Here is a 13709-nt window from a genome sequence, read left to right as displayed (position 1 = left end):
AAATGATGGCCAAGTTTTGAAACTGTCCATATCACTGGATAGTAAAGGTCTACTCTACATTTGATTCCCATGAATATTAACAGGAGAAAATTGTCCACATCAACAGGAGAATAAAACCTTTATAAGCACATATGCTACTTTGATTTGTGAGTATTCTGTATACATATAGGGTGGGATTTTCAAAGCTGTCTTGGGGATTAAGACTCTCATTCTTTTCTAATGGGAATTGGGCATCAAATTCCCGTGGATGGCTCTGTGAGTGGTGAGGATTAATGCTGCTAAATGTTCTCACATTTATTTTGGAGGAAAATATATTCTGGTGGCTTCTTCCTTTTTATTTTTAGACTTGTTACTTTTCTTCCCTCCCTGATCACCTTTCACTCTTCAGAGCATAAGTGAGGCCCAAAAGAGCTTGTAGAACTGACGCTTCTGTGTCCGAGCCTGAGGGCCACTGAAAAATTCTTTGGGTTCAATACTGTGTGTATGCTTTTGAAATGTCTTTGTTCCATAGAATCAACTGTCTGAATCAGCTGTCCGTTATATTTATTTAAAAGCCATGGGAATATTGTTAACCAAAATAGCAGAATTGGAATACATTCAATCCAAAGAGAATTTTTGTCTCTGCATTCAAGGCATCAAAATTATACTTCCATCAAAACATAACAATTGTTATGAATGATATCATAATACTGTGAACTGCTTAAGAGCTTCCACTTTAAAACTGTAATGGGCCATGCAGACAGAAGGGGGAAAAAAAGGCTAAAAGCATAAATTGAAGATAATCAATGTGAATAGACCTTACCCATTGTGCAGTTTGAATAGGATAAGCACACATTATCTGGCATAATTGGTTCATGTGATTTTTCTAATTGAAGAGAAGAAGTAATTAGAGCCTAATTGAAGCAAAGTAACACAATGTCTGTCAGCATTTCTCCTGCTACCACACATTATATTATTACCTGTCATCTTTTACTTTAGACCAAAAAAATAAATTACGATGAAAAACCTTTGGGTTTCTACTAGCCGAAGCAAAGATACAGATAAAAGAAACTAAATAAAAGCAAACAAGATTGGGGTTAACTGTCTACAAACTGGCCTTGTGGACATTTCCAAATTGAGAGCACTCAATTTGTCTAATTAGGAGATGTCACATTTTACAGAATTATGGTTTTAAATTTAGGCTACTTAAATCTGCCCCTCCCCCATAGTATTATGTTCTTTACTTGGCTCAGGGCTCTGTGCTCTCCGCTGAAACTTTGTTTTCTAATTAAGGCTATGTGAAAAGTTTTGCATTCCAAAATTAAAATGGCAACATTTTGCTGTTTGGGTGAAATGGTGGAAACCACATTTTCAAATTCCCCCTGCTGTGATTTTTAAATAACTTCACCATTTTTTTTTCTCTCTGCATCAGCGGCAGCAGTAAGTGCTGGTCTAGATATGATGCCGTAAGCAGGAGTTGTCTGTGAGATACGGGTTAGGTTTGGAGGAGATCGGCCTTAATGTTGTAAACTTTTTGGAAGACCAATTTTTTTGAGGGATGGAACAAATCTTGCCTACTTCTTTTCAGAAACGTTTGGTTTAACTTTAAAAACCTGGGCCATCCTTAGTCAGGTTGAGACTCCATGAGAAATTCCCTTGAGTAAAGATGCCATGATAGCCTCCCACACACTTCTTTCATGGCTGTAGGATAAAAAGGGATGTTACCTGTAATTAAAAAAAAAAAAAATTACCGTTCTGTTCTTCCTTCTGTTTTCCACTGTGGTGATGCTGCTGCTTCCCTTGACACTTATTTACTTTTTCAGTTTTTTTCCCTCAGAACCTAAATATCCCCATATCATTGAAATAATAGCCTAATAATGAGTCCCTGAATATAAATGTCTGAATACTGGGGTATTTCCCATTCCTATTTATATCACTTAGATATACGAAATGGAGAGCCAAAGATTTCCTGCATAAGCAAAATTCCTTGGTATGTTGGCAGCCTGCCAGTCACACTAAACCTGCATTCTGAGTCAACATAGGGTAGTGGATAACTCAAGTGCTTAAGCTGGCCACAGGTGGTCTCAGTTATGGTATTCTCCTCTGGAAAGGGTTTGTCACTGCGTTAGCCTCAGTAGTCTCCCACCATTAATTGCACAGACTGAATTAATCTTAATAGTATTGCCCTCCCTCATGGCTGTAGACAAAAGCCTTATTCTTTCCATATGTTCAGTTGCTCCCATAAATAGATCATTAACACTTTCTGCCGGTGGAAATGGCAGCTGCTCCTGTTTTCTCAATCCCTTTTTGAAATATTTTTTTTGGGGTATTTTCCTGAAGTGTGTTCAGCCTGAACATGGAACAATGGAAGGAGAGGAGATGGGGGAAATTGGTCAGCACCACTGAACTTACTGACCCCGAATACCCTTTCTTGGAGGTAGTCAGACAGACACAACACAAGAAGAAGTTGCTTGTGACCACAGCATGGCAGTTAAGGATATTACAAAGCAGCCAATTTTTGGATTAATAGGTGGCGGAGATGGGGTTCAGACAACTATGGCCTGATTCAATAAGGTACTTACACTTTAAGCACATGAATAATCCCAAAGTTAAGTACATATTTCAGTGTCTTGTTAAAGCAGGACCCAGATAAGTGCACAGAGCAGCAGTGAAGGACCGATGGGAGAACAAGGTGACTCTTAAGAAGTTTTAGCTTTTTAATTGTGTATTTGAAGGCCTTAAATCTTCTTTGTTGCCTTTTGCTTTAGTCCATAAATCAGGACTGGCAGCTCTTGTTCTCCATCTCCCAGTGTTTTTCTTAAGTGTGTCTTCCAAGCTGACACCTCTTTCAAAGTCTCAAACCACCTTTTTCTGGGTCTTCCTCAAGGTTTTGTCCTCTGACTATTAGCTCTTGTACTGTCTGGCTAATGTATCCTGAATCTTGTCGTCTCACATGATCTGACCATCTCAGTTGATACTACCTGAGCTTTTCCATGATTGGGGCTACCTGCATCCTGCCTTGTACCACTTCATTGCATAACCTATGAGTAGGGCCCTACAAAATTCATGGCCATGTTTCACAGACCGTGAAATCTGGTCTTTTGTGTGCTTTTACCCTATACTATATCAATTTCACGGGGGAGATCAGTTTATCTCAAATTGGGGGTTCTGACCCCAAAGGAAGTTGCAGGGGGGTCACAAGGTTATTTCAGGGGGGATTGTGGTATTGCCACCCTTACTTCTGCACTGCCTTCACAGCTGAGTGGCTGGAGAGTGGCAGCTGTTGGTCGCACGCCCAGCTCTGAAGCCAGTGCCCCGCCAGCTGCAGTGCAGAAGTAAGGGTGGCAATACCATATCATGCCACCCATTTCTGCGCTGCTGCTGGCGGCGGCTCTGCCTTTACAACTGGGCTCCCGGCCAGCAGCCGCCAGTCTCTGGCCACCCAGCTCTGAAAGCAGCACCGCCGCCTGCAGCAGCACAGAAGTAAGGGTGGCAATATCGCAACCCCCCTACAATAACCTTGTGACCCCCCCCCCCATAACTCCTTTTTGGGTTAGGATCCCTACAATTGCAACACTGTGAAATTTCAGATTTAAATAGATGAAATCATGAAATTTGCTATTTTAAAAATCCTATAACTGTGAAATTGACCAAAATGGACCGTGAGTTTGGTTGCTCCCACCTGAGCATTTTCATTTTGGCAGGGTGAAATAGTTGTTCTCTCTTTCTCACTGACCAGCATTCCAACCTATATGTCATAGCTGGCCTAAGCATGGTCTTGTACACTTGGCATATTCTTGAGAATTCCTGTCAAGTCCCTCCATTGGCACCAAGTGCTTTTCATGTGGCTACTAACGTCCACATTCCCATTTCCATCATAGCTCACTGCTGAACTGAGGAATCTGAATTGTTGCTCAGACTTGAATTCTATACCACCTAGTTTTACTTGCTTCTTGATGTTTCTCTCATTGCACATAGTCCGTCATGTGTCGACTGATTAGGAAAAAATGGTTTACTAAGGCAACCAGTTATTATTTATCTTCATGGCGCAACATGATGTCGTGGGTGAAAATCATGCTCCATGGAGCCTCTCCCTGATCCCTTGCATCAAGGTGTCCAGTACAATTGCAAATAGGAGTGGGCTTAAGGCTGATCCTTGATGTAGACCTACCCTCACAGTGAATCATTCTTTGTTGCCACAGCTGCTTCTCATTACTGTTATGCTACCTTCATAAATATCCATGATAATCTGCACATATGTCTCTGGCAGATTGTGCTACCGCAGGCATCACCATGTAAGTCTCTATGAACTCTGTCACTATCTTCTCTAAGTCCACAAATCTATTGTGGAGGTCCTAAATCTATTGAATTAATATAGTTTCACCCTGTTGAAGTTTCTGGAATGCAAACAAGAGGTTTCACAAGGTCACCGCTGAATTTCTCTGCAACTGTTTGGTGAAATGCAGATCCCTCTTACAACATAGCCATGATATAGTTGTCTTTCAAATTCACTCAGCAGGCATATCTTTGGGGGCATGGGAACAGGATTGTGCCATCGACTTGAATGTCAGTTGAGAATAGTGGTGACCGATGGTGGGAAAACATCTAGAGAAGAGCAACAAAAATGATTAGTGGTGTGACTGATTTAAATATAAGAGAGTATGCCGACACTGAGGATTTGCCTGGAACTGGGAATAGCAAGAGCAGAGTTGAGTGAGTGTGCAAAGAGAGGAGTGTTAAGAAACTTGATCACTCCTATATAAAAAGAGAAGGTAGTGCTCATGTGCAGTGATTGAGTTACCCTGCTGGAAAATGAACACCTGCATTTATTTGCAAAACATACCGGGGCAGATCCTCCGCTGATGTAAACAGGTCTAGCTCCACTGAAACCCTTTGTGGAGTAGTTTTGTCGGTGAGAACAGACTTTTTTTCCTGCATGGCAGCTTGCATCCACTTGTGATCACACCTTACTGTGCAGCTTCCCACCATGCCATGAAAAGGATAGAGACATATTGACCGAAGACATAGTTCTGAACCAATAGAACAAACTGTGTGTTCTCTTTTTTTAATTACTGTGGTTAAAGCACAGAAAATCATAAGGAGATAGTTCCTCAGCTTGTGTAAATCAGCATTGTTAAAGGATCTATGCAAATTTACACCAGCTGAGATTCTGGCTCAAGAAATTTAAAACTTCCAGCAAAATTTCCTGTATCTCTGTCTAGAAACAAAGAATTGCTTTTCTCTTGGACTGAACAAGCCCCTTCCCATGGATAACACTTCTTCATAAGATGAAACTTTCAGTCAATGTTAGCATCTCTTTTATTCCTTGCACTGAAACTTTCTCCCAATTTGCTACAGGGGAAAGATAAAATTAGCCTCTACAAACTGTTGTACAGCCTTTGAATTGAGTCTGAATATGGAATTCAAATTAAAAAAAAAAAAAAGCATGTTCTCCAATGAACTCTTTCTTCTCAGCATGACAATAATACAAAACCTGGGCACTGCGATTATGATCAATGCTACCTTTCAGTCTTTAGCATTTGTGCTGTTTCACTTTCCATGCTGTGGCATTGTAGGTGGAATCTGTTACTCTCCCATCTGTTGTAGATCACCACTGGGGCTGGGCTCATTTACGAATGTCACATTTGCTATTTTAAAGTACATGTTTTGCAGCAAATCTGTAAAAATGATTTGTTCCATCATGTCACCTCCCCCCCCCCCACAGGGGATAGAGTTAAATTTTTATAAAATGCATTAAATGAAGTAAGTATTAAAACATTGATGCACCGGATGTGAGCACGTCAAAAATGTGTCCATTTCATTCATCAGTCTCTTAACATGACTAAGTTTTTTGTTTTGTTTGTTTTTCATTGCTGGGCAAGTTACATTCTTGTACAGGACAACTGCATTGTCTCTACATGGGATAAAACTTAAGCATGTTCTAAGAGCACTGTGAGTCTTGCACTGCCTCAGGGGCACAAAGGGGTTGAAAAGCATCATGAGAGGAGTGCTCAGCAAGCATAGAGCTAGCATACCTGGCTCCTGGGCCAAATCCCACTTGGTGTCGGTGTAGGGGGCCTGCCTGGTGGGGGGACAGAAAGTACTGTCCCCCACACTATGTTCTAGCTAGGCTCAGTTGGCATACGGTCTCTAAGCAACCCTGGGAAGCTGGCATAAGTTAGAGCACCATTCAGACTGCTCTAACTTGAGACTCAAGGAGCCATAATCAGCTCCTTGATAGTCAATAGATCCTTTTTTATTTTTGCTTTGTTCATGTGCTGTCGCAGAGATCGTTAATTATGCTTTAGGGCTGTAATCAAACTTTTAGTAAGTTTGTTTTTCCACTTACTCATTTAAAATCTGGATGTAATGGCAATAGAGGTTAATGGATTATGCTGATGTTTATGTCTATCCAGGACATACTTGAAAACGAGAGCTCTGTCTCCGTATATCTTTCGTGGCATTAAAAAAACCAAACTTAATAGAGCATCTATTTCACATCTTGTTATGAAAGATACTGTTTCTTCATTGACAATATACACAATTACCTCAAGTTATAAAACATTTAATACAGAAGATTTCAGTGAACACTCGACCTTTGAGTCTTCTGTTTAAATAAATAGTTAGTGTTCAGGAACACTAAATATGAAAAGTTTGCTAACAGAAAAACCAAGGCTACTCCATTTATTATAAAGTCTATGAACACTGCAAAGAGAGACTCTGATCTTTGCGTGTATTCTTCTTTCTGTTTGACGGTATGTCTCAATGAGGTTGCCTCACCAATGCCTTCAGTTACCCTTGAGGCATGTAGCGCAGATGTTTTGAATGTGTACATATTTACATGTTTCTCTGCCTGGCTGGCCTTCAGTGTGGGTAGAGGTGGGAAAAAGATCAAATAGATATTGTCTGTGTTCGCTGAATGCTTTTCACCTAATTCTCCCAAAGCTTGCAAGAAGCATTGTGGAGTATATTAATGTGGAGGAGTAATCTTGAAGGAAGTCAAAGGCCAGATTGTTTTTATTTTTAAATACAGTGAGCCTCATTCATCTGTAAATTGATGGAAAATTAAATTAAGTGTTTGCATGCATTGTAGGTTGATGGAGGTCATATTTAAACTCGCCTTTACAATTACTTTTACATTGCAGGCTTCCTTACAAAGCAGATACCGCAGGTGATCTTGCTTAGGGATAAATGTGGCAAGGATAGTGAGTCCGTGAGGATTACTGTCGAGAGGTTGTAATTTTTTTTATGCTTGATTATGGCAAAAACAACGAGCCCTGTCTTGAGCATCTTGCTCTACGTACACTCTGCCATTCAGGTTCTGCCGTGTATTGTAGGGAGGGTAAAGCTTCACTTACCCCATGGGAGGTTTGGAAAGGGATTGTGCCAGCTCTCCCAAGAGTAATACTGGGAATGGGGGAGAGAGGGAAGTAAGAAAAAGAGCCAGGCCCTAATGTCGTCTTCATACAGAGAAGCACCCTAGTTCCCCCAGTAGCCCATTTAACTTCAGAGGGTGAACTTGTGGAGCAGATGCTACTCCCGCGTGAATGAGGGTATTGGAATCTGGTGCAATATAAATGAAGGTAAAAGTGTAGATCAGCAACAGTTGTTAATCAACTGTCTTAGAAGGGATCACCAACCAAAAAGGTACTTCTAGAGCTGGCCATATTCTGTGGTGCTCCTCCCTTTAGAGGCTGGGTTTTCAAAACCACCTGCACTGTGTGTATCATCTGTGTCATTATACATAGCCACCAGCCGCTCTGCAGGTAGACAAATTACCAGCGTGATGGTTTGTGCAACTACAACATTTAAAGAAAAATGCCTTCAGAAGTGTGGGAGAGAGATTCCAAAGGGAGCAATGTGTAGCTTGGGCAGATGGTAGGATGCATGCACAAAGAGTAAAACTAACTCAGCAAAACCTACTTAGCTTCAGTGCAGAACACCTCCTCTTAACATAAAGTGGGCAGAACCTGGTCAAGAGGCTGCTGTGAAGGTGAACCCAAGAACGGGGTAGGGAATTTAAAAAAGGGAACCCAGGAAGGAAGGTCTCCTTCCATGTCCACATTGAAGTTTGCAGTTAGTATTTTTATAAGGTTAACCTCCCCCACCCCACCCCACCCCGGCGTAGTATCCAGCACAAACTTTCATGATAAAACAAAATGATTTCAAAAGAGCTATTGTGGTCTTCAAATTCCTCCTTAAAACTCACACTGCCTACCTTGTTTGTTTACAAAGCCTGTAAGCTCTTTGGGGCAGAGAGTATCTCCTATGCATGTTGTACAATGCCTAGCACAGCCATCCCTGATGGGGACCCTATAATAATAGTAATTAATTTGCTAGAGACAATGATGCTTTAATGACTCAAATATTGATATATATTTGTTAAAACTGTTATTTTAAGTCCCTACATACATGCCCATGTGAACCATAGTGTTCATGCTGTAGCATTCATCTTCTCTAGGGGCTAAGGGTTTTGTTGAGACAGCAGGCCAAGCTACTAGGTGGTCAGGAGCAACTTGAATTACACAACAACATACTCTCTGGACTAAATAAGGCATTGAGGGGATCTGAAGGGAATCCCATCCAGACATCTTTAGGGATAAAGATGTTAATTGCAATGTCAGGCCTGGAGAGTTGGGGATGGCCTTAAACTCAAGAAAAGCAAGTGATTGGATTCGGCTCCAATGGATTGCAGGGCCTGCCTCTCATGGAAACTTTGCATCTGGCAGGTTGGCCTTACCCCTCTCTGCAGCAATGGAGCTAGAGAGGAAGAAGAGAGGATACATACATCTCTTTGCCAGATGACCTCTCAGATCCTATATGTGCACAAAGGGAAGGCAAGAACTCAAATCTTAATCTTCTCTTCTGGCAGCTTGGGGAACCTTAAATTGTAAGACTTTTTGAGGGTCAAGTGTATGATGGGGGGTGGGGAGACTCTTGAGATGCTGAAGAAAATCCCCTTATTTGGGTGAGAAAAGCTCCTGCAGTTAAAAATTAAGACTGAATTTTCATCCCTAACTCACCCTTTTATGAACTTGAACTTGAAGGTGATATGATGTCTGACCTGTAATACTTAGTCATAATGTACCAACCTAGGTGCGGGAGGTGTACATTTCCTGGGTTTTTCAGATTTAAACTAGAACTTTAGGGCCACAGTCTGAGCCCAGCCTTTAATATGCCTCCATAAACTGTGGTCAGGTGCAATCAGATACTTAGACAGCTACGTGTCATGAATTGACAAAATGCCTGCAAATAATTGCAGGTGTGAAAACTGGAGGCCAGTGTTTGGAAACCTGGCCCTCTGTTATTTTAAAGTAATTTTCCATGTGTGATATACGGTACTACACTAGCAACATACCAGACAAGCTGTCAATTATTTGGAGAAAGCATCAACATTTTGCTGAAGGTACCAAAATTGAAGGGCTAGAAAATATAGAGGTGGATTCACTTTTTTTCAGGTGATGAGGCTACTCAATGGAAAATGCAATTTACTGTAGACAAAATTAAAAAAAAAAAAAAAAAAAAGTCTGCAAGCAATGAACCAAAACAGGGAGTTTGCATTAAATAGGTCAGTCATGCAGCATATCGTCCAGGAAAGGGATTTAGGGCATTTGTAGAAAAATCCTTGAATCCATCAGCTTGGTGTATGGTGTAGAAATAAGGCAAGAGGCATTGTATGAACAGAGGGATATTGGATGGATCAAAAGAAAGGATGATGTTCATCTGCAAGGCATTGGTTAGAACACTGTGTTTATGGCTACGGCTTTACAAGAAGATTGTTATTGCCCTAGAAAAGGTATAATGTAAAGGAAGCAACTAGAATGATTAAAGGTATTAGGAACACTTTTTGGCAGGGATATATATTTTTTAAAAAAAAAATATACTTGTTCTTATTGAAGAAAAGCAGGCCATGCGGTGACCCTCGCCAGGAGTATTAGAAATGACTCTGAAGTCATAGGACAGTGTTGAACAAGATAAAATGCTTACAGGTTCTGCCCTGAAAAGTGACTCTAACAGTGCTATTGTAGCTGGGACTTACATCTGCTGAGGAACTGACTTCCACTGTATTTAGTCCAAACGTACTCTCTTCCTGAGGCTTGACTTTATTAGTAACTCAAAGAACAGCAGCATAAACCTCAGCCTATGTTGTCTTCTTAGTCTTGGTGGATCCTAATGTTTGTTGCAGAAACTCTGTCTGTCTTATACCTCAGTTCTCTCTGGCCATATCTAAGGTGGACTTAACTAATTACACCTGCCGAAACAATGAGTCTGCAAGAATCGGTCAATATCTCCCTGTAGAGTTCTAACTCCTGGTAACAGGGTGAGTCAAAAGAAGATCCCTACCACCCTCTTACTGGGTGATATTTTTTCTTTATGGAGAGTGGCAGGGTTCAATCTTAAGGCCATTCAGCAACTCGCATTCTTTTGATGTATAGTTGTATTGTTTATACAATTATCAAAGGCAATCCTATATATTTCTTTGTATTATTTCCTATATTTTAATTTCTCTTTTTTCCATTTTGCAGTGACTTGGAAATTCAAAAACTACAGTGACTTATGAGTAAGGCTAAGATTTTGTCACAGTTATTTTTAGTAAAAGTCACGGACAGGTCACGGGCAATAAACAAAAATTCACGGAAGCTCACAACCTGTTCCTGACTTTTACTAAAAATAGTCTGGGGTGGGGACAAACAGAGTACTGCCAGGACTTGCAGCTGCTCCAGCCCCGCCACTGATCCTGGGGCAGAGACTGACTGCTGCTGACCCAGCCCCAGAGGGGCTGACCCAACCCAAGCCGGTGCGCCGGGGCTGGCGGCCGGTCAGCTGCTCCAGCCCTGCCCTAGAAGAAGTCACAGAGGTCCTGGGAAGTCACGGAAATCCATGATCTCCATGACAGAATCGTAGTCTTGCTTATGAGGAATACAGATTTATTTAAAAAAAAAAAAAAATTTCTGGAGCATGCTGAAACTTGCCGGTTGGAAGCCCAGTTTATGAACATTTATAATTATTGCATTTTTAAACGTGGAGAGAACCTTAAGTATATTACATGCGAAATCATAAGAGAAGGGCTGATAGTGGTGATAGGGTCCATGCAGTGACTGTAAATTCAAAAAAGAGAGGGAAAAATCAGGCTTATTTCACTTACACAGAGCTACTTCTGACTTACAGAATTGTGAGGGGAGAATCAGGGTGCATGCTTTTAGTATTACTGTAGTGTACATTTAATCTCTCTTAAAATAAAATGAAAGGATGGTTAAAGATGTACAACTACTGGTGTTCTTGGGCCAAATTCAGAACTGACTCTAAAGGGAGAATTCTAATCTTTATAGTCGTTCAAATCTGGAGTTAATGGGTTTATTCCTGTGGAATTACTCTGGATTTAGATTTACACCAAAGCAAAGGAGAAAAATCTGGCCCTAAGGGAATTAAAGTACGTGTGTAGAGGGATTTTAATTTGGTACAAAGTATACCTTCTTTTATCTCCTACCACATCTGCATTACACCAATATGCTTTCTTAGACTTGCACGCATTTACCAATATGTCATTTACACGCCAACCTACACATTTATCTCTGAATTTAACTAGTCTGTTTCTTGGTTTATTATTTCAACAGCATTTCTTTTGCTCACCCCGCCATCCCTTCAGTCTACTTTCCTTTAAGTCCCTAGTCTCTTTTCTCTGTTGCGGTATTACTGACCCTGGAGTTTCCTGGATCACTGACTCTTCTTTCTACTCTTAGGTCTTGATCCAATTCTCCACCTTGCCTTAAAGTATAGGTATTACAGGAAGTCCAAGTGATCCTTTTTCTCCTCTAAATCACAGGTGAAGGCTCTGGGAACAGCAGTGGAAATTCCTTTAGCTGGCTAATACAAATCCACCAATAGGAAAGAGATGTGGTACAAAAACCGTGCATAGAATGAGTCCATTAAAAAAATCATAAAGTCCAGTATTTAGGAAAATAAAGCATTTTCAACAATATTTTGCCTTAGCACCAACCAAGAAAGATATTCATGTAGAGCGACATAACATTCAGTGGAGTGTAAAATAGTTTATGGAAAATTGTCCTTCCTATGAAAATGTATCAAAAATGGCATAAACCAAAGCTGTTTAGTTTCTCTATTAACAGGCTTCTACATGTGACCAAATCAGTTCAGAGAACTAAGTAAAGACGCTAATTCTTTAGGATTACTAGGGAAAATACATTAGGTGTAAGGAGAGATTACAAAAATGTTAGGAATGTCAGGCCCTCATAAAAGATCAAGGCTCTGATCTTATGCATCATCTTGCTGATCTGGTATGAAATAGCTGTGTCTGTTTCTGAGCTCACCAGGGACATTAACCTTGGGGAGAGGTTCCACTCAAAAGTCAGCATTTGTTCACAGTTACCATACAACAGTATCCTCCAAGGTACTGCAGCCCTCTCCTCCAGCTGCTGCTCCCAGAATGTTTCCGTGTGTGCAGAGGCGCAGAAGAGTTAAACACAGCCCCAGACTGATGGTGGAGATGCTGTGTGTCCACCAACTCTACATACCAGCCACCCCACTCTTACACCTGGTCTATGACCTCTCCACCACATGAGAGAGGAGTGGACAAATATGCAGGGGACACTCTGTGTATGAGTGATTTTTGGCCAGATGATCCTTGTGGTCACTGTGGGTCATGAAATCCTTTCCAGTAGGTGCTAGGTAAAGGTGGGTATTTTAGGCATGTTCTCTGAAACCAAGGCTCATTTCCTGGGGTCTAACATCATGTTTAATAGGTCTCTTGAGAGCATTCATCTAAAATGGGGCGTTTTTGCCTTTGTGGTTCTAGATGTCAGCGTGTTAGACCATCATAAATGCTTTTGTGGTTAGAAGAGTCCTACTTCATCTGTTCTGCCGCATCCACACCCAGCTCACTAACATCTCTCTCATCTTTGGAGGTCTTCCAATGTCTTGTCCTGCTTGGAAATAACAATGAGCTTTGTGTAGTGCCACCTTTCACATCAGCTTTCCAAATTCAGCTTCAAAATTCTGTTGTATCAGTGACCGGAATAAAGAGTGTGCTAATCCGTTCACTGGGGGAAAAAAAGCCTCTCCCCTATAACCAATAAAAACTGGTCATCCCTCTGGTGCCAATAACATTAGCTAGATGGTTTATGTTTAGTTTTACCAATTTCTTCCTAGTTTCTCGCCTTTGTTATACAGATTTTTTTTTTTAATTTTTTTTTTTTAATTATTAACCTGTATCCCATCATGTAGTAGGTTTGGCAGGCATCCAATTCATGCTTCTGTAGCTCAGAAGAGTTATGGAATCCAGCCTTCCCTAGCACAGTGAATGTTACAATGCTTTGATAATCTTGGAAGGATGTATCAAAATCCTGGATTTTAAGTTAGTGTCTCTACCCCACATCCACATTTGCCTTGCTTGACTGACAGCAGAGCTTAGAATCCAGACAAAAGTTAATTTTATATACAGTATCTCCGGAATATCTTCAAGCACTTGTCATTCAACCCCCAATGGATTTTGCTGAATGCTGCAGTTGCTTACAATGAGTGTTAAGGTACTTTTTAATGCAAATTTACCTTCACAGATTTCTAATGGGGTTGTTACAGTCCCCCTCCCCCCCTTGACCCCGAATTAACATTTTCTTGTGAGGGGTTACCATTTCGGGTTTTTACCCTCCCTCTGACACGGTGGCTAGGGTCACCGTTGGCCTTCTACACAAACAACAATATAGCACAAGCAA

The 13709-nt window shown here is 40.9% G+C and overlaps 1 long non-coding RNA gene across 1 annotated transcript in view; it reads left to right on the top strand.

The window, feature by feature from the left end:
* Positions 1 to 13709, top strand: part of LOC135983012 (uncharacterized) — a 208527-nt gene that overhangs the window by 14994 nt on the left and 179824 nt on the right. The gene's annotated exons all lie outside the window — the stretch shown is intronic.

The sequence above is a fragment of the Chrysemys picta genome, chromosome 4, assembly GCF_011386835.1.
Source record: "Chrysemys picta bellii isolate R12L10 chromosome 4, ASM1138683v2, whole genome shotgun sequence".
Classification (NCBI taxonomy): Eukaryota; Metazoa; Chordata; order Testudines; family Emydidae; genus Chrysemys; species Chrysemys picta.
Note: the sequence above shows the minus strand (reverse complement) of the source record. Positions and strands in the feature narration are given on the sequence as shown.